This window comes from Anomaloglossus baeobatrachus, chromosome 1 (genome assembly GCF_048569485.1).
Source record: "Anomaloglossus baeobatrachus isolate aAnoBae1 chromosome 1, aAnoBae1.hap1, whole genome shotgun sequence".
In the NCBI taxonomy this organism is placed as follows: Eukaryota; Metazoa; Chordata; class Amphibia; order Anura; family Aromobatidae; genus Anomaloglossus; species Anomaloglossus baeobatrachus.
The window spans coordinates 322,001,396-322,023,373 of NC_134353.1; the positions used below are offsets into that span (position 1 = coordinate 322,001,396).

At 43.3% G+C, this 21,978-nt stretch overlaps 33 non-coding genes across 33 annotated transcripts; all 33 read left to right on the top strand.

Annotated features, from left to right (window-relative positions):
• Positions 1–436: 436 nt before the first annotated feature.
• TRNAK-UUU (transfer RNA lysine (anticodon UUU)) lies at positions 437–509 on the top strand. Its single transcript has one exon. It is a non-coding gene; the product is annotated as a tRNA-Lys (tRNA).
• Positions 510–1,090: 581 nt separating this feature from the next.
• Positions 1,091–1,163, top strand: TRNAK-UUU (transfer RNA lysine (anticodon UUU)). Its single transcript has one exon. It is a non-coding gene; the product is annotated as a tRNA-Lys (tRNA).
• Positions 1,164–1,744: 581 nt separating this feature from the next.
• Positions 1,745–1,817, top strand: TRNAK-UUU (transfer RNA lysine (anticodon UUU)). Its single transcript has one exon. It is a non-coding gene; the product is annotated as a tRNA-Lys (tRNA).
• A 581-nt stretch (positions 1,818–2,398) lies between these two features.
• On the top strand, positions 2,399–2,471 carry TRNAK-UUU (transfer RNA lysine (anticodon UUU)). Its single transcript has one exon. It is a non-coding gene; the product is annotated as a tRNA-Lys (tRNA).
• A 581-nt stretch (positions 2,472–3,052) lies between these two features.
• On the top strand, positions 3,053–3,125 carry TRNAK-UUU (transfer RNA lysine (anticodon UUU)). The gene has a single exon. It is a non-coding gene; the product is annotated as a tRNA-Lys (tRNA).
• Positions 3,126–3,706: 581 nt separating this feature from the next.
• Positions 3,707–3,779, top strand: TRNAK-UUU (transfer RNA lysine (anticodon UUU)). The gene has a single exon. It is a non-coding gene; the product is annotated as a tRNA-Lys (tRNA).
• Positions 3,780–4,360: 581 nt separating this feature from the next.
• On the top strand, positions 4,361–4,433 carry TRNAK-UUU (transfer RNA lysine (anticodon UUU)). The gene has a single exon. It is a non-coding gene; the product is annotated as a tRNA-Lys (tRNA).
• A 581-nt stretch (positions 4,434–5,014) lies between these two features.
• On the top strand, positions 5,015–5,087 carry TRNAK-UUU (transfer RNA lysine (anticodon UUU)). The gene has a single exon. It is a non-coding gene; the product is annotated as a tRNA-Lys (tRNA).
• Positions 5,088–5,668: 581 nt separating this feature from the next.
• Positions 5,669–5,741, top strand: TRNAK-UUU (transfer RNA lysine (anticodon UUU)). Its single transcript has one exon. It is a non-coding gene; the product is annotated as a tRNA-Lys (tRNA).
• A 581-nt stretch (positions 5,742–6,322) lies between these two features.
• TRNAK-UUU (transfer RNA lysine (anticodon UUU)) lies at positions 6,323–6,395 on the top strand. The gene has a single exon. It is a non-coding gene; the product is annotated as a tRNA-Lys (tRNA).
• Positions 6,396–6,976: 581 nt separating this feature from the next.
• Positions 6,977–7,049, top strand: TRNAK-UUU (transfer RNA lysine (anticodon UUU)). The gene has a single exon. It is a non-coding gene; the product is annotated as a tRNA-Lys (tRNA).
• A 581-nt stretch (positions 7,050–7,630) lies between these two features.
• TRNAK-UUU (transfer RNA lysine (anticodon UUU)) lies at positions 7,631–7,703 on the top strand. Its single transcript has one exon. It is a non-coding gene; the product is annotated as a tRNA-Lys (tRNA).
• A 581-nt stretch (positions 7,704–8,284) lies between these two features.
• On the top strand, positions 8,285–8,357 carry TRNAK-UUU (transfer RNA lysine (anticodon UUU)). The gene has a single exon. It is a non-coding gene; the product is annotated as a tRNA-Lys (tRNA).
• A 581-nt stretch (positions 8,358–8,938) lies between these two features.
• Positions 8,939–9,011, top strand: TRNAK-UUU (transfer RNA lysine (anticodon UUU)). The gene has a single exon. It is a non-coding gene; the product is annotated as a tRNA-Lys (tRNA).
• Positions 9,012–9,592: 581 nt separating this feature from the next.
• On the top strand, positions 9,593–9,665 carry TRNAK-UUU (transfer RNA lysine (anticodon UUU)). Its single transcript has one exon. It is a non-coding gene; the product is annotated as a tRNA-Lys (tRNA).
• Positions 9,666–10,247: 582 nt separating this feature from the next.
• On the top strand, positions 10,248–10,320 carry TRNAK-UUU (transfer RNA lysine (anticodon UUU)). The gene has a single exon. It is a non-coding gene; the product is annotated as a tRNA-Lys (tRNA).
• A 581-nt stretch (positions 10,321–10,901) lies between these two features.
• On the top strand, positions 10,902–10,974 carry TRNAK-UUU (transfer RNA lysine (anticodon UUU)). The gene has a single exon. It is a non-coding gene; the product is annotated as a tRNA-Lys (tRNA).
• Positions 10,975–11,555: 581 nt separating this feature from the next.
• TRNAK-UUU (transfer RNA lysine (anticodon UUU)) lies at positions 11,556–11,628 on the top strand. The gene has a single exon. It is a non-coding gene; the product is annotated as a tRNA-Lys (tRNA).
• Positions 11,629–12,209: 581 nt separating this feature from the next.
• Positions 12,210–12,282, top strand: TRNAK-UUU (transfer RNA lysine (anticodon UUU)). Its single transcript has one exon. It is a non-coding gene; the product is annotated as a tRNA-Lys (tRNA).
• A 581-nt stretch (positions 12,283–12,863) lies between these two features.
• Positions 12,864–12,936, top strand: TRNAK-UUU (transfer RNA lysine (anticodon UUU)). Its single transcript has one exon. It is a non-coding gene; the product is annotated as a tRNA-Lys (tRNA).
• A 581-nt stretch (positions 12,937–13,517) lies between these two features.
• TRNAK-UUU (transfer RNA lysine (anticodon UUU)) lies at positions 13,518–13,590 on the top strand. The gene has a single exon. It is a non-coding gene; the product is annotated as a tRNA-Lys (tRNA).
• Positions 13,591–14,171: 581 nt separating this feature from the next.
• On the top strand, positions 14,172–14,244 carry TRNAK-UUU (transfer RNA lysine (anticodon UUU)). The gene has a single exon. It is a non-coding gene; the product is annotated as a tRNA-Lys (tRNA).
• Positions 14,245–14,825: 581 nt separating this feature from the next.
• TRNAK-UUU (transfer RNA lysine (anticodon UUU)) lies at positions 14,826–14,898 on the top strand. The gene has a single exon. It is a non-coding gene; the product is annotated as a tRNA-Lys (tRNA).
• A 581-nt stretch (positions 14,899–15,479) lies between these two features.
• On the top strand, positions 15,480–15,552 carry TRNAK-UUU (transfer RNA lysine (anticodon UUU)). Its single transcript has one exon. It is a non-coding gene; the product is annotated as a tRNA-Lys (tRNA).
• Positions 15,553–16,133: 581 nt separating this feature from the next.
• TRNAK-UUU (transfer RNA lysine (anticodon UUU)) lies at positions 16,134–16,206 on the top strand. The gene has a single exon. It is a non-coding gene; the product is annotated as a tRNA-Lys (tRNA).
• Positions 16,207–16,787: 581 nt separating this feature from the next.
• TRNAK-UUU (transfer RNA lysine (anticodon UUU)) lies at positions 16,788–16,860 on the top strand. Its single transcript has one exon. It is a non-coding gene; the product is annotated as a tRNA-Lys (tRNA).
• Positions 16,861–17,441: 581 nt separating this feature from the next.
• Positions 17,442–17,514, top strand: TRNAK-UUU (transfer RNA lysine (anticodon UUU)). Its single transcript has one exon. It is a non-coding gene; the product is annotated as a tRNA-Lys (tRNA).
• Positions 17,515–18,095: 581 nt separating this feature from the next.
• Positions 18,096–18,168, top strand: TRNAK-UUU (transfer RNA lysine (anticodon UUU)). The gene has a single exon. It is a non-coding gene; the product is annotated as a tRNA-Lys (tRNA).
• A 581-nt stretch (positions 18,169–18,749) lies between these two features.
• On the top strand, positions 18,750–18,822 carry TRNAK-UUU (transfer RNA lysine (anticodon UUU)). The gene has a single exon. It is a non-coding gene; the product is annotated as a tRNA-Lys (tRNA).
• Positions 18,823–19,403: 581 nt separating this feature from the next.
• On the top strand, positions 19,404–19,476 carry TRNAK-UUU (transfer RNA lysine (anticodon UUU)). Its single transcript has one exon. It is a non-coding gene; the product is annotated as a tRNA-Lys (tRNA).
• A 581-nt stretch (positions 19,477–20,057) lies between these two features.
• On the top strand, positions 20,058–20,130 carry TRNAK-UUU (transfer RNA lysine (anticodon UUU)). Its single transcript has one exon. It is a non-coding gene; the product is annotated as a tRNA-Lys (tRNA).
• Positions 20,131–20,711: 581 nt separating this feature from the next.
• Positions 20,712–20,784, top strand: TRNAK-UUU (transfer RNA lysine (anticodon UUU)). Its single transcript has one exon. It is a non-coding gene; the product is annotated as a tRNA-Lys (tRNA).
• Positions 20,785–21,365: 581 nt separating this feature from the next.
• On the top strand, positions 21,366–21,438 carry TRNAK-UUU (transfer RNA lysine (anticodon UUU)). Its single transcript has one exon. It is a non-coding gene; the product is annotated as a tRNA-Lys (tRNA).
• Positions 21,439–21,978: the final 540 nt, after the last annotated feature.

Below are 21,978 nucleotides of genomic sequence, written 5' to 3' on the forward strand. Positions count from 1 at the left end.
CAGTCTTCTCTGAGCTGGTGGGTGGGGACTTGCATTTGTGATGTCTTTCAGAAACCGCACACAGAAATTGAAGAATCCTTGTTTTGTTTTTCTCTGTAAAAGTATGTGAGACATTACACAGCCCTAATGATCTGTGTGGCAGTGAATTGAGTTTGGAAAAAAAGCTTAAACAGTTGCTTAATACTGCAGCTGCACCTGACTATACTTAGCCAATTCTTATTGTCTTTGACGATGCTGCTTACTCCTTTTCCCCACTTTTGCCTCCATAGAGAATACCAGGAGATATAACCTGGCACTTGCTTTCTGTGGCAGAATGTGTGCGGACTTTGGTTTTGTTTGTGTACAGTCCTAAGCAAAAAGGAACATCTCGGAAGGTTCTTCGAAATGCATAGTGAGATGTTCTTCCTAAATGTGCTAAATGGGCTGCTCTGCACGAGCCTGGGTAGCTCAGTCGGTAGAGCATCAGACTTTTAATCTGAGGGTCCAGGGTTCAAGTCCCTGTTCAGGCGCCTTGCCTTTTACCATAAACCTAGCACGTACCTTGACTTCGTTCTTAGGTGATTCTTGAGTGTGCATGAGGATTAAGCGTTGTTCTGGTTATTACATGACTTGTATCCAGCATTATTTCCCTCCGTTGAGTCTGTCTCTAACTTTCAGTCTTCTCTGAGCTGGTGGGTGGGGACTTGCATTTGTGATGTCTTTCAGAAACCGCACACAGAAATTGAAGAATCCTTGTTTTGTTTTTCTCTGTAAAAGTATGTGAGACATTACACAGCCCTAATGATCTGTGTGGCAGTGAATTGAGTTTGGAAAAAAAGCTTAAACAGTTGCTTAATACTGCAGCTGCACCTGACTATACTTAGCCAATTCTTATTGTCTTTGACGATGCTGCTTACTCCTTTTCCCCACTTTTGCCTCCATAGAGAATACCAGGAGATATAACCTGGCACTTGCTTTCTGTGGCAGAATGTGTGCGGACTTTGGTTTTGTTTGTGTACAGTCCTAAGCAAAAAGGAACATCTCGGAAGGTTCTTCGAAATGCATAGTGAGATGTTCTTCCTAAATGTGCTAAATGGGCTGCTCTGCACGAGCCTGGGTAGCTCAGTCGGTAGAGCATCAGACTTTTAATCTGAGGGTCCAGGGTTCAAGTCCCTGTTCAGGCGCCTTGCCTTTTACCATAAACCTAGCACGTACCTTGACTTCGTTCTTAGGTGATTCTTGAGTGTGCATGAGGATTAAGCGTTGTTCTGGTTATTACATGACTTGTATCCAGCATTATTTCCCTCCGTTGAGTCTGTCTCTAACTTTCAGTCTTCTCTGAGCTGGTGGGTGGGGACTTGCATTTGTGATGTCTTTCAGAAACCGCACACAGAAATTGAAGAATCCTTGTTTTGTTTTTCTCTGTAAAAGTATGTGAGACATTACACAGCCCTAATGATCTGTGTGGCAGTGAATTGAGTTTGGAAAAAAAGCTTAAACAGTTGCTTAATACTGCAGCTGCACCTGACTATACTTAGCCAATTCTTATTGTCTTTGACGATGCTGCTTACTCCTTTTCCCCACTTTTGCCTCCATAGAGAATACCAGGAGATATAACCTGGCACTTGCTTTCTGTGGCAGAATGTGTGCGGACTTTGGTTTTGTTTGTGTACAGTCCTAAGCAAAAAGGAACATCTCGGAAGGTTCTTCGAAATGCATAGTGAGATGTTCTTCCTAAATGTGCTAAATGGGCTGCTCTGCACGAGCCTGGGTAGCTCAGTCGGTAGAGCATCAGACTTTTAATCTGAGGGTCCAGGGTTCAAGTCCCTGTTCAGGCGCCTTGCCTTTTACCATAAACCTAGCACGTACCTTGACTTCGTTCTTAGGTGATTCTTGAGTGTGCATGAGGATTAAGCGTTGTTCTGGTTATTACATGACTTGTATCCAGCATTATTTCCCTCCGTTGAGTCTGTCTCTAACTTTCAGTCTTCTCTGAGCTGGTGGGTGGGGACTTGCATTTGTGATGTCTTTCAGAAACCGCACACAGAAATTGAAGAATCCTTGTTTTGTTTTTCTCTGTAAAAGTATGTGAGACATTACACAGCCCTAATGATCTGTGTGGCAGTGAATTGAGTTTGGAAAAAAAGCTTAAACAGTTGCTTAATACTGCAGCTGCACCTGACTATACTTAGCCAATTCTTATTGTCTTTGACGATGCTGCTTACTCCTTTTCCCCACTTTTGCCTCCATAGAGAATACCAGGAGATATAACCTGGCACTTGCTTTCTGTGGCAGAATGTGTGCGGACTTTGGTTTTGTTTGTGTACAGTCCTAAGCAAAAAGGAACATCTCGGAAGGTTCTTCGAAATGCATAGTGAGATGTTCTTCCTAAATGTGCTAAATGGGCTGCTCTGCACGAGCCTGGGTAGCTCAGTCGGTAGAGCATCAGACTTTTAATCTGAGGGTCCAGGGTTCAAGTCCCTGTTCAGGCGCCTTGCCTTTTACCATAAACCTAGCACGTACCTTGACTTCGTTCTTAGGTGATTCTTGAGTGTGCATGAGGATTAAGCGTTGTTCTGGTTATTACATGACTTGTATCCAGCATTATTTCCCTCCGTTGAGTCTGTCTCTAACTTTCAGTCTTCTCTGAGCTGGTGGGTGGGGACTTGCATTTGTGATGTCTTTCAGAAACCGCACACAGAAATTGAAGAATCCTTGTTTTGTTTTTCTCTGTAAAAGTATGTGAGACATTACACAGCCCTAATGATCTGTGTGGCAGTGAATTGAGTTTGGAAAAAAAGCTTAAACAGTTGCTTAATACTGCAGCTGCACCTGACTATACTTAGCCAATTCTTATTGTCTTTGACGATGCTGCTTACTCCTTTTCCCCACTTTTGCCTCCATAGAGAATACCAGGAGATATAACCTAGCACTTGCTTTCTGTGGCAGAATGTGTGCGGACTTTGGTTTTGTTTGTGTACAGTCCTAAGCAAAAAGGAACATCTCGGAAGGTTCTTCGAAATGCATAGTGAGATGTTCTTCCTAAATGTGCTAAATGGGCTGCTCTGCACGAGCCTGGGTAGCTCAGTCGGTAGAGCATCAGACTTTTAATCTGAGGGTCCAGGGTTCAAGTCCCTGTTCAGGCGCCTTGCCTTTTACCATAAACCTAGCACGTACCTTGACTTCGTTCTTAGGTGATTCTTGAGTGTGCATGAGGATTAAGCGTTGTTCTGGTTATTACATGACTTGTATCCAGCATTATTTCCCTCCGTTGAGTCTGTCTCTAACTTTCAGTCTTCTCTGAGCTGGTGGGTGGGGACTTGCATTTGTGATGTCTTTCAGAAACCGCACACAGAAATTGAAGAATCCTTGTTTTGTTTTTCTCTGTAAAAGTATGTGAGACATTACACAGCCCTAATGATCTGTGTGGCAGTGAATTGAGTTTGGAAAAAAAGCTTAAACAGTTGCTTAATACTGCAGCTGCACCTGACTATACTTAGCCAATTCTTATTGTCTTTGACGATGCTGCTTACTCCTTTTCCCCACTTTTGCCTCCATAGAGAATACCAGGAGATATAACCTGGCACTTGCTTTCTGTGGCAGAATGTGTGCGGACTTTGGTTTTGTTTGTGTACAGTCCTAAGCAAAAAGGAACATCTCGGAAGGTTCTTCGAAATGCATAGTGAGATGTTCTTCCTAAATGTGCTAAATGGGCTGCTCTGCACGAGCCTGGGTAGCTCAGTCGGTAGAGCATCAGACTTTTAATCTGAGGGTCCAGGGTTCAAGTCCCTGTTCAGGCGCCTTGCCTTTTACCATAAACCTAGCACGTACCTTGACTTCGTTCTTAGGTGATTCTTGAGTGTGCATGAGGATTAAGCGTTGTTCTGGTTATTACATGACTTGTATCCAGCATTATTTCCCTCCGTTGAGTCTGTCTCTAACTTTCAGTCTTCTCTGAGCTGGTGGGTGGGGACTTGCATTTGTGATGTCTTTCAGAAACCGCACACAGAAATTGAAGAATCCTTGTTTTGTTTTTCTCTGTAAAAGTATGTGAGACATTACACAGCCCTAATGATCTGTGTGGCAGTGAATTGAGTTTGGAAAAAAAGCTTAAACAGTTGCTTAATACTGCAGCTGCACCTGACTATACTTAGCCAATTCTTATTGTCTTTGACGATGCTGCTTACTCCTTTTCCCCACTTTTGCCTCCATAGAGAATACCAGGAGATATAACCTGGCACTTGCTTTCTGTGGCAGAATGTGTGCGGACTTTGGTTTTGTTTGTGTACAGTCCTAAGCAAAAAGGAACATCTCGGAAGGTTCTTCGAAATGCATAGTGAGATGTTCTTCCTAAATGTGCTAAATGGGCTGCTCTGCACGAGCCTGGGTAGCTCAGTCGGTAGAGCATCAGACTTTTAATCTGAGGGTCCAGGGTTCAAGTCCCTGTTCAGGCGCCTTGCCTTTTACCATAAACCTAGCACGTACCTTGACTTCGTTCTTAGGTGATTCTTGAGTGTGCATGAGGATTAAGCGTTGTTCTGGTTATTACATGACTTGTATCCAGCATTATTTCCCTCCGTTGAGTCTGTCTCTAACTTTCAGTCTTCTCTGAGCTGGTGGGTGGGGACTTGCATTTGTGATGTCTTTCAGAAACCGCACACAGAAATTGAAGAATCCTTGTTTTGTTTTTCTCTGTAAAAGTATGTGAGACATTACACAGCCCTAATGATCTGTGTGGCAGTGAATTGAGTTTGGAAAAAAAGCTTAAACAGTTGCTTAATACTGCAGCTGCACCTGACTATATTTAGCCAATTCTTATTGTCTTTGACGATGCTGCTTACTCCTTTTCCCCACTTTTGCCTCCATAGAGAATACCAGGAGATATAACCTGGCACTTGCTTTCTGTGGCAGAATGTGTGCGGACTTTGGTTTTGTTTGTGTACAGTCCTAAGCAAAAAGGAACATCTCGGAAGGTTCTTCGAAATGCATAGTGAGATGTTCTTCCTAAATGTGCTAAATGGGCTGCTCTGCACGAGCCTGGGTAGCTCAGTCGGTAGAGCATCAGACTTTTAATCTGAGGGTCCAGGGTTCAAGTCCCTGTTCAGGCGCCTTGCCTTTTACCATAAACCTAGCACGTACCTTGACTTCGTTCTTAGGTGATTCTTGAGTGTGCATGAGGATTAAGCGTTGTTCTGGTTATTACATGACTTGTATCCAGCATTATTTCCCTCCGTTGAGTCTGTCTCTAACTTTCAGTCTTCTCTGAGCTGGTGGGTGGGGACTTGCATTTGTGATGTCTTTCAGAAACCGCACACAGAAATTGAAGAATCCTTGTTTTGTTTTTCTCTGTAAAAGTATGTGAGACATTACACAGCCCTAATGATCTGTGTGGCAGTGAATTGAGTTTGGAAAAAAAGCTTAAACAGTTGCTTAATACTGCAGCTGCACCTGACTATACTTAGCCAATTCTTATTGTCTTTGACGATGCTGCTTACTCCTTTTCCCCACTTTTGCCTCCATAGAGAATACCAGGAGATATAACCTGGCACTTGCTTTCTGTGGCAGAATGTGTGCGGACTTTGGTTTTGTTTGTGTACAGTCCTAAGCAAAAAGGAACATCTCGGAAGGTTCTTCGAAATGCATAGTGAGATGTTCTTCCTAAATGTGCTAAATGGGCTGCTCTGCACGATCCTGGGTAGCTCAGTCGGTAGAGCATCAGACTTTTAATCTGAGGGTCCAGGGTTCAAGTCCCTGTTCAGGCGCCTTGCCTTTTACCATAAACCTAGCACGTACCTTGACTTCGTTCTTAGGTGATTCTTGAGTGTGCATGAGGATTAAGCGTTGTTCTGGTTATTACATGACTTGTATCCAGCATTATTTCCCTCCGTTGAGTCTGTCTCTAACTTTCAGTCTTCTCTGAGCTGGTGGGTGGGGACTTGCATTTGTGATGTCTTTCAGAAACCGCACACAGAAATTGAAGAATCCTTGTTTTGTTTTTCTCTGTAAAAGTATGTGAGACATTACACAGCCCTAATGATCTGTGTGGCAGTGAATTGAGTTTGGAAAAAAAGCTTAAACAGTTGCTTAATACTGCAGCTGCACCTGACTATACTTAGCCAATTCTTATTGTCTTTGACGATGCTGCTTACTCCTTTTCCCCACTTTTGCCTCCATAGAGAATACCAGGAGATATAACCTGGCACTTGCTTTCTGTGGCAGAATGTGTGCGGACTTTGGTTTTGTTTGTGTACAGTCCTAAGCAAAAAGGAACATCTCGGAAGGTTCTTCGAAATGCATAGTGAGATGTTCTTCCTAAATGTGCTAAATGGGCTGCTCTGCACGAGCCTGGGTAGCTCAGTCGGTAGAGCATCAGACTTTTAATCTGAGGGTCCAGGGTTCAAGTCCCTGTTCAGGCGCCTTGCCTTTTACCATAAACCTAGCACGTACCTTGACTTCGTTCTTAGGTGATTCTTGAGTGTGCATGAGGATTAAGCGTTGTTCTGGTTATTACATGACTTGTATCCAGCATTATTTCCCTCCGTTGAGTCTGTCTCTAACTTTCAGTCTTCTCTGAGCTGGTGGGTGGGGACTTGCATTTGTGATGTCTTTCAGAAACCGCACACAGAAATTGAAGAATCCTTGTTTTGTTTTTCTCTGTAAAAGTATGTGAGACATTACACAGCCCTAATGATCTGTGTGGCAGTGAATTGAGTTTGGAAAAAAAGCTTAAACAGTTGCTTAATACTGCAGCTGCACCTGACTATACTTAGCCAATTCTTATTGTCTTTGACGATGCTGCTTACTCCTTTTCCCCACTTTTGCCTCCATAGAGAATACCAGGAGATATAACCTGGCACTTGCTTTCTGTGGCAGAATGTGTGCGGACTTTGGTTTTGTTTGTGTACAGTCCTAAGCAAAAAGGAACATCTCGGAAGGTTCTTCGAAATGCATAGTGAGATGTTCTTCCTAAATGTGCTAAATGGGCTGCTCTGCACGAGCCTGGGTAGCTCAGTCGGTAGAGCAACAGACTTTTAATCTGAGGGTCCAGGGTTCAAGTCCCTGTTCAGGCGCCTTGCCTTTTACCATAAACCTAGCACGTACCTTGACTTCGTTCTTAGGTGATTCTTGAGTGTGCATGAGGATTAAGCGTTGTTCTGGTTATTACATGACTTGTATCCAGCATTATTTCCCTCCGTTGAGTCTGTCTCTAACTTTCAGTCTTCTCTGAGCTGGTGGGTGGGGACTTGCATTTGTGATGTCTTTCAGAAACCGCACACAGAAATTGAAGAATCCTTGTTTTGTTTTTCTCTGTAAAAGTATGTGAGACATTACACAGCCCTAATGATCTGTGTGGCAGTGAATTGAGTTTGGAAAAAAAGCTTAAACAGTTGCTTAATACTGCAGCTGCACCTGACTATACTTAGCCAATTCTTATTGTCTTTGACGATGCTGCTTACTCCTTTTCCCCACTTTTGCCTCCATAGAGAATACCAGGAGATATAACCTGGCACTTGCTTTCTGTGGCAGAATGTGTGCGGACTTTGGTTTTGTTTGTGTACAGTCCTAAGCAAAAAGGAACATCTCGGAAGGTTCTTCGAAATGCATAGTGAGATGTTCTTCCTAAATGTGCTAAATGGGCTGCTCTGCACGAGCCTGGGTAGCTCAGTCGGTAGAGCATCAGACTTTTAATCTGAGGGTCCAGGGTTCAAGTCCCTGTTCAGGCGCCTTGCCTTTTACCATAAACCTAGCACGTACCTTGACTTCGTTCTTAGGTGATTCTTGAGTGTGCATGAGGATTAAGCGTTGTTCTGGTTATTACATGACTTGTATCCAGCATTATTTCCCTCCGTTGAGTCTGTCTCTAACTTTCAGTCTTCTCTGAGCTGGTGGGTGGGGACTTGCATTTGTGATGTCTTTCAGAAACCGCACACAGAAATTGAAGAATCCTTGTTTTGTTTTTCTCTGTAAAAGTATGTGAGACATTACACAGCCCTAATGATCTGTGTGGCAGTGAATTGAGTTTGGAAAAAAAGCTTAAACAGTTGCTTAATACTGCAGCTGCACCTGACTATACTTAGCCAATTCTTATTGTCTTTGACGATGCTGCTTACTCCTTTTCCCCACTTTTGCCTCCATAGAGAATACCAGGAGATATAACCTGGCACTTGCTTTCTGTGGCAGAATGTGTGCGGACTTTGGTTTTGTTTGTGTACAGTCCTAAGCAAAAAGGAACATCTCGGAAGGTTCTTCGAAATGCATAGTGAGATGTTCTTCCTAAATGTGCTAAATGGGCTGCTCTGCACGAGCCTGGGTAGCTCAGTCGGTAGAGCATCAGACTTTTAATCTGAGGGTCCAGGGTTCAAGTCCCTGTTCAGGCGCCTTGCCTTTTACCATAAACCTAGCACGTACCTTGACTTCGTTCTTAGGTGATTCTTGAGTGTGCATGAGGATTAAGCGTTGTTCTGGTTATTACATGACTTGTATCCAGCATTATTTCCCTCCGTTGAGTCTGTCTCTAACTTTCAGTCTTCTCTGAGCTGGTGGGTGGGGACTTGCATTTGTGATGTCTTTCAGAAACCGCACACAGAAATTGAAGAATCCTTGTTTTGTTTTTCTCTGTAAAAGTATGTGAGACATTACACAGCCCTAATGATCTGTGTGGCAGTGAATTGAGTTTGGAAAAAAAGCTTAAACAGTTGCTTAATACTGCAGCTGCACCTGACTATACTTAGCCAATTCTTATTGTCTTTGACGATGCTGCTTACTCCTTTTCCCCACTTTTGCCTCCATAGAGAATACCAGGAGATATAACCTGGCACTTGCTTTCTGTGGCAGAATGTGTGCGGACTTTGGTTTTGTTTGTGTACAGTCCTAAGCAAAAAGGAACATCTCGGAAGGTTCTTCGAAATGCATAGTGAGATGTTCTTCCTAAATGTGCTAAATGGGCTGCTCTGCACGAGCCTGGGTAGCTCAGTCGGTAGAGCATCAGACTTTTAATCTGAGGGTCCAGGGTTCAAGTCCCTGTTCAGGCGCCTTGCCTTTTACCATAAACCTAGCACGTACCTTGACTTCGTTCTTAGGTGATTCTTGAGTGTGCATGAGGATTAAGCGTTGTTCTGGTTATTACATGACTTGTATCCAGCATTATTTCCCTCCGTTGAGTCTGTCTCTAACTTTCAGTCTTCTCTGAGCTGGTGGGTGGGGACTTGCATTTGTGATGTCTTTCAGAAACCGCACACAGAAATTGAAGAATCCTTGTTTTGTTTTTCTCTGTAAAAGTATGTGAGACATTACACAGCCCTAATGATCTGTGTGGCAGTGATTTGAGTTTGGAAAAAAAGCTTAAACAGTTGCTTAATACTGCAGCTGCACCTGACTATACTTAGCCAATTCTTATTGTCTTTGACGATGCTGCTTACTCCTTTTCCCCACTTTTGCCTCCATAGAGAATACCAGGAGATATAACCTGGCACTTGCTTTCTGTGGCAGAATGTGTGCGGACTTTGGTTTTGTTTGTGTACAGTCCTAAGCAAAAAGGAACATCTCGGAAGGTTCTTCGAAATGCATAGTGAGATGTTCTTCCTAAATGTGCTAAATGGGCTGCTCTGCACGAGCCTGGGTAGCTCAGTCGGTAGAGCATCAGACTTTTAATCTGAGGGTCCAGGGTTCAAGTCCCTGTTCAGGCGCCTTGCCTTTTACCATAAACCTAGCACGTACCTTGACTTCGTTCTTAGGTGATTCTTGAGTGTGCATGAGGATTAAGCGTTGTTCTGGTTATTACATGACTTGTATCCAGCATTATTTCCCTCCGTTGAGTCTGTCTCTAACTTTCAGTCTTCTCTGAGCTGGTGGGTGGGGACTTGCATTTGTGATGTCTTTCAGAAACCGCACACAGAAATTGAAGAATCCTTGTTTTGTTTTTCTCTGTAAAAGTATGTGAGACATTACACAGCCCTAATGATCTGTGTGGCAGTGAATTGAGTTTGGAAAAAAAAGCTTAAACAGTTGCTTAATACTGCAGCTGCACCTGACTATACTTAGCCAATTCTTATTGTCTTTGACGATGCTGCTTACTCCTTTTCCCCACTTTTGCCTCCATAGAGAATACCAGGAGATATAACCTGGCACTTGCTTTCTGTGGCAGAATGTGTGCGGACTTTGGTTTTGTTTGTGTACAGTCCTAAGCAAAAAGGAACATCTCGGAAGGTTCTTCGAAATGCATAGTGAGATGTTCTTCCTAAATGTGCTAAATGGGCTGCTCTGCACGAGCCTGGGTAGCTCAGTCGGTAGAGCATCAGACTTTTAATCTGAGGGTCCAGGGTTCAAGTCCCTGTTCAGGCGCCTTGCCTTTTACCATAAACCTAGCACGTACCTTGACTTCGTTCTTAGGTGATTCTTGAGTGTGCATGAGGATTAAGCGTTGTTCTGGTTATTACATGACTTGTATCCAGCATTATTTCCCTCCGTTGAGTCTGTCTCTAACTTTCAGTCTTCTCTGAGCTGGTGGGTGGGGACTTGCATTTGTGATGTCTTTCAGAAACCGCACACAGAAATTGAAGAATCCTTGTTTTGTTTTTCTCTGTAAAAGTATGTGAGACATTACACAGCCCTAATGATCTGTGTGGCAGTGAATTGAGTTTGGAAAAAAAGCTTAAACAGTTGCTTAATACTGCAGCTGCACCTGACTATACTTAGCCAATTCTTATTGTCTTTGACGATGCTGCTTACTCCTTTTCCCCACTTTTGCCTCCATAGAGAATACCAGGAGATATAACCTGGCACTTGCTTTCTGTGGCAGAATGTGTGCGGACTTTGGTTTTGTTTGTGTACAGTCCTAAGCAAAAAGGAACATCTCGGAAGGTTCTTCGAAATGCATAGTGAGATGTTCTTCCTAAATGTGCTAAATGGGCTGCTCTGCATGAGCCTGGGTAGCTCAGTCGGTAGAGCATCAGACTTTTAATCTGAGGGTCCAGGGTTCAAGTCCCTGTTCAGGCGCCTTGCCTTTTACCATAAACCTAGCACGTACCTTGACTTCGTTCTTAGGTGATTCTTGAGTGTGCATGAGGATTAAGCGTTGTTCTGGTTATTACATGACTTGTATCCAGCATTATTTCCCTCCGTTGAGTCTGTCTCTAACTTTCAGTCTTCTCTGAGCTGGTGGGTGGGGACTTGCATTTGTGATGTCTTTCAGAAACCGCACACAGAAATTGAAGAATCCTTGTTTTGTTTTTCTCTGTAAAAGTATGTGAGACATTACACAGCCCTAATGATCTGTGTGGCAGTGAATTGAGTTTGGAAAAAAAGCTTAAACAGTTGCTTAATACTGCAGCTGCACCTGACTATACTTAGCCAATTCTTATTGTCTTTGACGATGCTGCTTACTCCTTTTCCCCACTTTTGCCTCCATAGAGAATACCAGGAGATATAACCTGGCACTTGCTTTCTGTGGCAGAATGTGTGCGGACTTTGGTTTTGTTTGTGTACAGTCCTAAGCAAAAAGGAACATCTCGGAAGGTTCTTCGAAATGCATAGTGAGATGTTCTTCCTAAATGTGCTAAATGGGCTGCTCTGCACGAGCCTGGGTAGCTCAGTCGGTAGAGCATCAGACTTTTAATCTGAGGGTCCAGGGTTCAAGTCCCTGTTCAGGCGCCTTGCCTTTTACCATAAACCTAGCACGTACCTTGACTTCGTTCTTAGGTGATTCTTGAGTGTGCATGAGGATTAAGCGTTGTTCTGGTTATTACATGACTTGTATCCAGCATTATTTCTCTCCGTTGAGTCTGTCTCTAACTTTCAGTCTTCTCTGAGCTGGTGGGTGGGGACTTGCATTTGTGATGTCTTTCAGAAACCGCACACAGAAATTGAAGAATCCTTGTTTTGTTTTTCTCTGTAAAAGTATGTGAGACATTACACAGCCCTAATGATCTGTGTGGCAGTGAATTGAGTTTGGAAAAAAAGCTTAAACAGTTGCTTAATACTGCAGCTGCACCTGACTATACTTAGCCAATTCTTATTGTCTTTGACGATGCTGCTTACTCCTTTTCCCCACTTTTGCCTCCATAGAGAATACCAGGAGATATAACCTGGCACTTGCTTTCTGTGGCAGAATGTGTGCGGACTTTGGTTTTGTTTGTGTACAGTCCTAAGCAAAAAGGAACATCTCGGAAGGTTCTTCGAAATGCATAGTGAGATGTTCTTCCTAAATGTGCTAAATGGGCTGCTCTGCACGAGCCTGGGTAGCTCAGTCGGTAGAGCATCAGACTTTTAATCTGAGGGTCCAGGGTTCAAGTCCCTGTTCAGGCGCCTTTCCTTTTACCATAAACCTAGCACGTACCTTGACTTCGTTCTTAGGTGATTCTTGAGTGTGCATGAGGATTAAGCGTTGTTCTGGTTATTACATGACTTGTATCCAGCATTATTTCCCTCCGTTGAGTCTGTCTCTAACTTTCAGTCTTCTCTGAGCTGGTGGGTGGGGACTTGCATTTGTGATGTCTTTCAGAAACCGCACACAGAAATTGAAGAATCCTTGTTTTGTTTTTCTCTGTAAAAGTATGTGAGACATTACACAGCCCTAATGATCTGTGTGGCAGTGAATTGAGTTTGGAAAAAAAGCTTAAACAGTTGCTTAATACTGCAGCTGCACCTGACTATATTTAGCCAATTCTTATTGTCTTTGACGATGCTGCTTACTCCTTTTCCCCACTTTTGCCTCCATAGAGAATACCAGGAGATATAACCTGGCACTTGCTTTCTGTGGCAGAATGTGTGCGGACTTTGGTTTTGTTTGTGTACAGTCCTAAGCAAAAAGGAACATCTCGGAAGGTTCTTCGAAATGCATAGTGAGATGTTCTTCCTAAATGTGCTAAATGGGCTGCTCTGCACGAGCCTGGGTAGCTCAGTCGGTAGAGCATCAGACTTTTAATCTGAGGGTCCAGGGTTCAAGTCCCTGTTCAGGCGCCTTTCCTTTTACCATAAACCTAGCACGTACCTTGACTTCGTTCTTAGGTGATTCTTGAGTGTGCATGAGGATTAAGCGTTGTTCTGGTTATTACATGACTTGTATCCAGCATTATTTCCCTCCGTTGAGTCTGTCTCTAACTTTCAGTCTTCTCTGAGCTGGTGGGTGGGGACTTGCATTTGTGATGTCTTTCAGAAACCGCACACAGAAATTGAAGAATCCTTGTTTTGTTTTTCTCTGTAAAAGTATGTGAGACATTACACAGCCCTAATGATCTGTGTGGCAGTGAATTGAGTTTGGAAAAAAAGCTTAAACAGTTGCTTAATACTGCAGCTGCACCTGACTATACTTAGCCAATTCTTATTGTCTTTGACGATGCTGCTTACTCCTTTTCCCCACTTTTGCCTCCATAGAGAATACCAGGAGATATAACCTGGCACTTGCTTTCTGTGGCAGAATGTGTGCGGACTTTGGTTTTGTTTGTGTACAGTCCTAAGCAAAAAGGAACATCTCGGAAGGTTCTTCGAAATGCATAGTGAGATGTTCTTCCTAAATGTGCTAAATGGGCTGCTCTGCACGAGCCTGGGTAGCTCAGTCGGTAGAGCATCAGACTTTTAATCTGAGGGTCCAGGGTTCAAGTCCCTGTTCAGGCGCCTTGCCTTTTACCATAAACCTAGCACGTACCTTGACTTCGTTCTTAGGTGATTCTTGAGTGTGCATGAGGATTAAGCGTTGTTCTGGTTATTACATGACTTGTATCCAGCATTATTTCCCTCCGTTGAGTCTGTCTCTAACTTTCAGTCTTCTCTGAGCTGGTGGGTGGGGACTTGCATTTGTGATGTCTTTCAGAAACCGCACACAGAAATTGAAGAATCCTTGTTTTGTTTTTCTCTGTAAAAGTATGTGAGACATTACACAGCCCTAATGATCTGTGTGGCAGTGAATTGAGTTTGGAAAAAAAGCTTAAACAGTTGCTTAATACTGCAGCTGCACCTGACTATACTTAGCCAATTCTTATTGTCTTTGACGATGCTGCTTACTCCTTTTCCCCACTTTTGCCTCCATAGAGAATACCAGGAGATATAACCTGGCACTTGCTTTCTGTGGCAGAATGTGTGCGGACTTTGGTTTTGTTTGTGTACAGTCCTAAGCAAAAAGGAACATCTCGGAAGGTTCTTCGAAATGCATAGTGAGATGTTCTTCCTAAATGTGCTAAATGGGCTGCTCTGCACGAGCCTGGGTAGCTCAGTCGGTAGAGCATCAGACTTTTAATCTGAGGGTCCAGGGTTCAAGTCCCTGTTCAGGTGCCTTGCCTTTTACCATAAACCTAGCACGTACCTTGACTTCGTTCTTAGGTGATTCTTGAGTGTGCATGAGGATTAAGCGTTGTTCTGGTTATTACATGACTTGTATCCAGCATTATTTCCCTCCGTTGAGTCTGTCTCTAACTTTCAGTCTTCTCTGAGCTGGTGGGTGGGGACTTGCATTTGTGATGTCTTTCAGAAACCGCACACAGAAATTGAAGAATCCTTGTTTTGTTTTTCTCTGTAAAAGTATGTGAGACATTACACAGCCCTAATGATCTGTGTGGCAGTGAATTGAGTTTGGAAAAAAAGCTTAAACAGTTGCTTAATACTGCAGCTGCACCTGACTATACTTAGCCAATTCTTATTGTCTTTGACGATGCTGCTTACTCCTTTTCCCCACTTTTGCCTCCATAGAGAATACCAGGAGATATAACCTGGCACTTGCTTTCTGTGGCAGAATGTGTGCGGACTTTGGTTTTGTTTGTGTACAGTCCTAAGCAAAAAGGAACATCTCGGAAGGTTCTTCGAAATGCATAGTGAGATGTTCTTCCTAAATGTGCTAAATGGGCTGCTCTGCACGAGCCTGGGTAGCTCAGTCGGTAGAGCATCAGACTTTTAATCTGAGGGTCCAGGGTTCAAGTCCCTGTTCAGGCGCCTTGCCTTTTACCATAAACCTAGCACGTACCTTGACTTCGTTCTTAGGTGATTCTTGAGTGTGCATGAGGATTAAGCGTTGTTCTGGTTATTACATGACTTGTATCCAGCATTATTTCCCTCCGTTGAGTCTGTCTCTAACTTTCAGTCTTCTCTGAGCTGGTGGGTGGGGACTTGCATTTGTGATGTCTTTCAGAAACCGCACACAGAAATTGAAGAATCCTTGTTTTGTTTTTCTCTGTAAAAGTATGTGAGACATTACACAGCCCTAATGATCTGTGTGGCAGTGAATTGAGTTTGGAAAAAAAGCTTAAACAGTTGCTTAATACTGCAGCTGCACCTGACTATACTTAGCCAATTCTTATTGTCTTTGACGATGCTGCTTACTCCTTTTCCCCACTTTTGCCTCCATAGAGAATACCAGGAGATATAACCTGGCACTTGCTTTCTGTGGCAGAATGTGTGCGGACTTTGGTTTTGTTTGTGTACAGTCCTAAGCAAAAAGGAACATCTCGGAAGGTTCTTCGAAATGCATAGTGAGATGTTCTTCCTAAATGTGCTAAATGGGCTGCTCTGCACGAGCCTGGGTAGCTCAGTCGGTAGAGCATCAGACTTTTAATCTGAGGGTCCAGGGTTCAAGTCCCTGTTCAGGCGCCTTGCCTTTTACCATAAACCTAGCACGTACCTTGACTTCGTTCTTAGGTGATTCTTGAGTGTGCATGAGGATTAAGCATTGTTCTGGTTATTACATGACTTGTATCCAGCATTATTTCCCTCCGTTGAGTCTGTCTCTAACTTTCAGTCTTCTCTGAGCTGGTGGGTGGGGACTTGCATTTGTGATGTCTTTCAGAAACCGCACACAGAAATTGAAGAATCCTTGTTTTGTTTTTCTCTGTAAAAGTATGTGAGACATTACACAGCCCTAATGATCTGTGTGGCAGTGAATTGAGTTTGGAAAAAAAGCTTAAACAGTTGCTTAATACTGCAGCTGCACCTGACTATACTTAGCCAATTCTTATTGTCTTTGACGATGCTGCTTACTCCTTTTCCCCACTTTTGCCTCCATAGAGAATACCAGGAGATATAACCTGGCACTTGCTTTCTGTGGCAGAATGTGTGCGGACTTTGGTTTTGTTTGTGTACAGTCCTAAGCAAAAAGGAACATCTCGGAAGGTTCTTCGAAATGCATAGTGAGATGTTCTTCCTAAATGTGCTAAATGGGCTGCTCTGCACGAGCCTGGGTAGCTCAGTCGGTAGAGCATCAGACTTTTAATCTGAGGGTCCAGGGTTCAAGTCCCTGTTCAGGCGCCTTGCCTTTTACCATAAACCTAGCACGTACCTTGACTTCGTTCTTAGGTGATTCTTGAGTGTGCATGAGGATTAAGCATTGTTCTGGTTATTACATGACTTGTATCCAGCATTATTTCCCTCCGTTGAGTCTGTCTCTAACTTTCAGTCTTCTCTGAGCTGGTGGGTGGGGACTTGCATTTGTGATGTCTTTCAGAAACCGCACACAGAAATTGAAGAATCCTTGTTTTGTTTTTCTCTGTAAAAGTATGTGAGACATTACACAGCCCTAATGATCTGTGTGGCAGTGAATTGAGTTTGGAAAAAAAGCTTAAACAGTTGCTTAATACTGCAGCTGCACCTGACTATACTTAGCCAATTCTTATTGTCTTTGACGATGCTGCTTACTCCTTTTCCCCACTTTTGCCTCCATAGAGAATACCAGGAGATATAACCTGGCACTTGCTTTCTGTGGCAGAATGTGTGCGGACTTTGGTTTTGTTTGTGTACAGTCCTAAGCAAAAAGGAACATCTCGGAAGGTTCTTCGAAATGCATAGTGAGATGTTCTTCCTAAATGTGCTAAATGGGCTGCTCTGCACGAGCCTGGGTAGCTCAGTCGGTAGAGCATCAGACTTTTAATCTGAGGGTCCAGGGTTCAAGTCCCTGTTCAGGCGCCTTGCCTTTTACCATAAACCTAGCACGTACCTTGACTTCGTTCTTAGGTGATTCTTGAGTGTGCATGAGGATTAAGCATTGTTCTGGTTATTACATGACTTGTATCCAGCATTATTTCCCTCCGTTGAGTCTGTCTCTAACTTTCAGTCTTCTCTGAGCTGGTGGGTGGGGACTTGCATTTGTGATGTCTTTCAGAAACCGCACACAGAAATTGAAGAATCCTTGTTTTGTTTTTCTCTGTAAAAGTATGTGAGACATTACACAGCCCTAATGATCTGTGTGGCAGTGAATTGAGTTTGGAAAAAAAGCTTAAACAGTTGCTTAATACTGCAGCTGCACCTGACTATACTTAGCCAATTCTTATTGTCTTTGACGATGCTGCTTACTCCTTTTCCCCACTTTTGCCTCCATAGAGAATACCAGGAGATATAACCTGGCACTTGCTTTCTGTGGCAGAATGTGTGCGGACTTTGGTTTTGTTTGTGTACAGTCCTAAGCAAAAAGGAACATCTCGGAAGGTTCTTCGAAATGCATAGTGAGATGTTCTTCCTAAATGTGCTAAATGGGCTGCTCTGCACGAGCCTGGGTAGCTCAGTCGGTAGAGCATCAGACTTTTAATCTGAGGGTCCAGGGTTCAAGTCCCTGTTCAGGCGCCTTGCCTTTTACCATAAACCTAGCACGTACCTTGACTTCGTTCTTAGGTGATTCTTGAGTGTGCATGAGGATTAAGCGTTGTTCTGGTTATTACATGACTTGTATCCAGCATTATTTCCCTCCGTTGAGTCTGTCTCTAACTTTCAGTCTTCTCTGAGCTGGTGGGTGGGGACTTGCATTTGTGATGTCTTTCAGAAACCGCACACAGAAATTGAAGAATCCTTGTTTTGTTTTTCTCTGTAAAAGTATGTGAGACATTACACAGCCCTAATGATCTGTGTGGCAGTGAATTGAGTTTGGAAAAAAAGCTTAAACAGTTGCTTAATACTGCAGCTGCACCTGACTATACTTAGCCAATTCTTATTGTCTTTGACGATGCTGCTTACTCCTTTTCCCCACTTTTGCCTCCATAGAGAATACCAGGAGATATAACCTGGCACTTGCTTTCTGTGGCAGAATGTGTGCGGACTTTGGTTTTGTTTGTGTACAGTCCTAAGCAAAAAGGAACATCTCGGAAGGTTCTTCGAAATGCATAGTGAGATGTTCTTCCTAAATGTGCTAAATGGGCTGCTCTGCACGAGCCTGGGTAGCTCAGTCGGTAGAGCATCAGACTTTTAATCTGAGGGTCCAGGGTTCAAGTCCCTGTTCAGGCGCCTTGCCTTTTACCATAAACCTAGCACGTACCTTGACTTCGTTCTTAGGTGATTCTTGAGTGTGCATGAGGATTAAGCGTTGTTCTGGTTATTACATGACTTGTATCCAGCATTATTTCCCTCCGTTGAGTCTGTCTCTAACTTTCAGTCTTCTCTGAGCTGGTGGGTGGGGACTTGCATTTGTGATGTCTTTCAGAAACCGCACACAGAAATTGAAGAATCCTTGTTTTGTTTTTCTCTGTAAAAGTATGTGAGACATTACACAGCCCTAATGATCTGTGTGGCAGTGAATTGAGTTTGGAAAAAAAGCTTAAACAGTTGCTTAATACTGCAGCTGCACCTGACTATACTTAGCCAATTCTTATTGTCTTTGACGATGCTGCTTACTCCTTTTCCCCACTTTTGCCTCCATAGAGAATACCAGGAGATATAACCTGGCACTTGCTTTCTGTGGCAGAATGTGTGCGGACTTTGGTTTTGTTTGTGTACAGTCCTAAGCAAAAAGGAACATCTCGAAAGGTTCTTCGAAATGCATAGTGAGATGTTCTTCCTAAATGTGCTAAATGGGCTGCTCTGCACGAGCCTGGGTAGCTCAGTCGGTAGAGCATCAGACTTTTAATCTGAGGGTCCAGGGTTCAAGTCCCTGTTCAGGCGCCTTGCCTTTTACCATAAACCTAGCACGTACCTTGACTTCGTTCTTAGGTGATTCTTGAGTGTGCATGAGGATTAAGCATTGTTCTGGTTATTACATGACTTGTATCCAGCATTATTTCCCTCCGTTGAGTCTGTCTCTAACTTTCAGTCTTCTCTGAGCTGGTGGGTGGGGACTTGCATTTGTGATGTCTTTCAGAAACCGCACACAGAAATTGAAGAATCCTTGTTTTGTTTTTCTCTGTAAAAGTATGTGAGACATTACACAGCCCTAATGATCTGTGTGGCAGTGAATTGAGTTTGGAAAAAAAGCTTAAACAGTTGCTTAATACTGCAGCTGCACCTGACTATACTTAGCCAATTCTTATTGTCTTTGACGATGCTGCTTACTCCTTTTCCCCACTTTTGCCTCCATAGAGAATACCAGGAGATATAACCTGGCACTTGCTTTCTGTGGCAGAATGTGTGCGGACTTTGGTTTTGTTTGTGTACAGTCCTAAGCAAAAAGGAACATCTCGGAAGGTTCTTCGAAATGCATAGTGAGATGTTCTTCCTAAATGTGCTAAATGGGCTGCTCTGCACGAGCCTGGGTAGCTCAGTCGGTAGAGCATCAGACTTTTAATCTGAGGGTCCAGGGTTCAAGTCCCTGTTCAGGCGCCTTGCCTTTTACCATAAACCTAGCACGTACCTTGACTTCGTTCTTAGGTGATTCTTGAGTGTGCATGAGGATTAAGCGTTGTTCTGGTTATTACATGACTTGTATCCAGCATTATTTCCCTCCGTTGAGTCTGTCTCTAACTTTCAGTCTTCTCTGAGCTGGTGGGTGGGGACTTGCATTTGTGATGTCTTTCAGAAACCGCACACAGAAATTGAAGAATCCTTGTTTTGTTTTTCTCTGTAAAAGTATGTGAGACATTACACAGCCCTAATGATCTGTGTGGCAGTGAATTGAGTTTGGAAAAAAAGCTTAAACAGTTGCTTAATACTGCAGCTGCACCTGACTATACTTAGCCAATTCTTATTGTCTTTGACGATGCTGCTTACTCCTTTTCCCCACTTTTGCCTCCATAGAGAATACCAGGAGATATAACCTGGCACTTGCTTTCTGTGGCAGAATGTGTGCGGACTTTGGTTTTGTTTGTGTACAGTCCTAAGCAAAAAGGAACATCTCGGAAGGTTCTTCGAAATGCATAGTGAGATGTTCTTCCTAAATGTGCTAAATGGGCTGCTCTGCACGAGCCTGGGTAGCTCAGTCGGTAGAGCATCAGACTTTTAATCTGAGGGTCCAGGGTTCAAGTCCCTGTTCAGGCGCCTTGCCTTTTACCATAAACCTAGCACGTACCTTGACTTCGTTCTTAGGTGATTCTTGAGTGTGCATGAGGATTAAGCGTTGTTCTGGTTATTACATGACTTGTATCCAGCATTATTTCCCTCCGTTGAGTCTGTCTCTAACTTTCAGTCTTCTCTGAGCTGGTGGGTGGGGACTTGCATTTGTGATGTCTTTCAGAAACCGCACACAGAAATTGAAGAATCCTTGTTTTGTTTTTCTCTGTAAAAGTATGTGAGACATTACACAGCCCTAATGATCTGTGTGGCAGTGAATTGAGTTTGGAAAAAAAGCTTAAACAGTTGCTTAATACTGCAGCTGCACCTGACTATACTTAGCCAATTCTTATTGTCTTTGACGATGCTGCTTACTCCTTTTCCCCACTTTTGCCTCCATAGAGAATACCAGGAGATATAACCTGGCACTTGCTTTCTGTGGCAGAATGTGTGCGGACTTTGGTTTTGTTTGTGTACAGTCCTAAGCAAAAAGGAACATCTCGGAAGGTTCTTCGAAATGCATAGTGAGATGTTCTTCCTAAATGTGCTAAATGGGCTGCTCTGCACGAGCCTGGGTAGCTCAGTCGGTAGAGCATCAGACTTTTAATCTGAGGGTCCAGGGTTCAAGTCCCTGTTCAGGCGCCTTGCCTTTTACCATAAACCTAGCACGTACCTTGACTTCGTTCTTAGGTGATTCTTGAGTGTGCATGAGGATTAAGCGTTGTTCTGGTTATTACATGACTTGTATCCAGCATTATTTCCCTCCGTTGAGTCTGTCTCTAACTTTCAGTCTTCTCTGAGCTGGTGGGTGGGGACTTGCATTTGTGATGTCTTTCAGAAACCGCACACAGAAATTGAAGAATCCTTGTTTTGTTTTTCTCTGTAAAAGTATGTGAGACATTACACAGCCCTAATGATCTGTGTGGCAGTGAATTGAGTTTGGAAAAAAAGCTTAAACAGTTGCTTAATACTGCAGCTGCACCTGACTATACTTAGCCAATTCTTATTGTCTTTGACGATGCTGCTTACTCCTTTTCCCCACTTTTGCCTCCATAGAGAATACCAGGAGATATAACCTGGCACTTGCTTTCTGTGGCAGAATGTGTGCGGACTTTGGTTTTGTTTGTGTACAGTCCTAAGCAAAAAGGAACATCTCGGAAGGTTCTTCGAAATGCATAGTGAGATGTTCTTCCTAAATGTGCTAAATGGGCTGCTCTGCACGAGCCTGGGTAGCTCAGTCGGTAGAGCATCAGACTTTTAATCTGAGGGTCCAGGGTTCAAGTCCCTGTTCAGGCGCCTTGCCTTTTACCATAAACCTAGCACGTACCTTGACTTCGTTCTTAGGTGATTCTTGAGTGTGCATGAGGATTAAGCGTTGTTCTGGTTATTACATGACTTGTATCCAGCATTATTTCCCTCCGTTGAGTCTGTCTCTAACTTTCAGTCTTCTCTGAGCTGGTGGGTGGGGACTTGCATTTGTGATGTCTTTCAGAAACCGCACACAGAAATTGAAGAATCCTTGTTTTGTTTTTCTCTGTAAAAGTATGTGAGACATTACACAGCCCTAATGATCTGTGTGGCAGTGAATTGAGTTTGGAAAAAAAGCTTAAACAGTTGCTTAATACTGCAGCTGCACCTGACTATACTTAGCCAATTCTTATTGTCTTTGACGATGCTGCTTACTCCTTTTCCCCACTTTTGCCTCCATAGAGAATACCAGGAGATATAACCTGGCACTTGCTTTCTGTGGCAGAATGTGTGCGGACTTTGGTTTTGTTTGTGTACAGTCCTAAGCAAAAAGGAACATCTCGGAAGGTTCTTCGAAATGCATAGTGA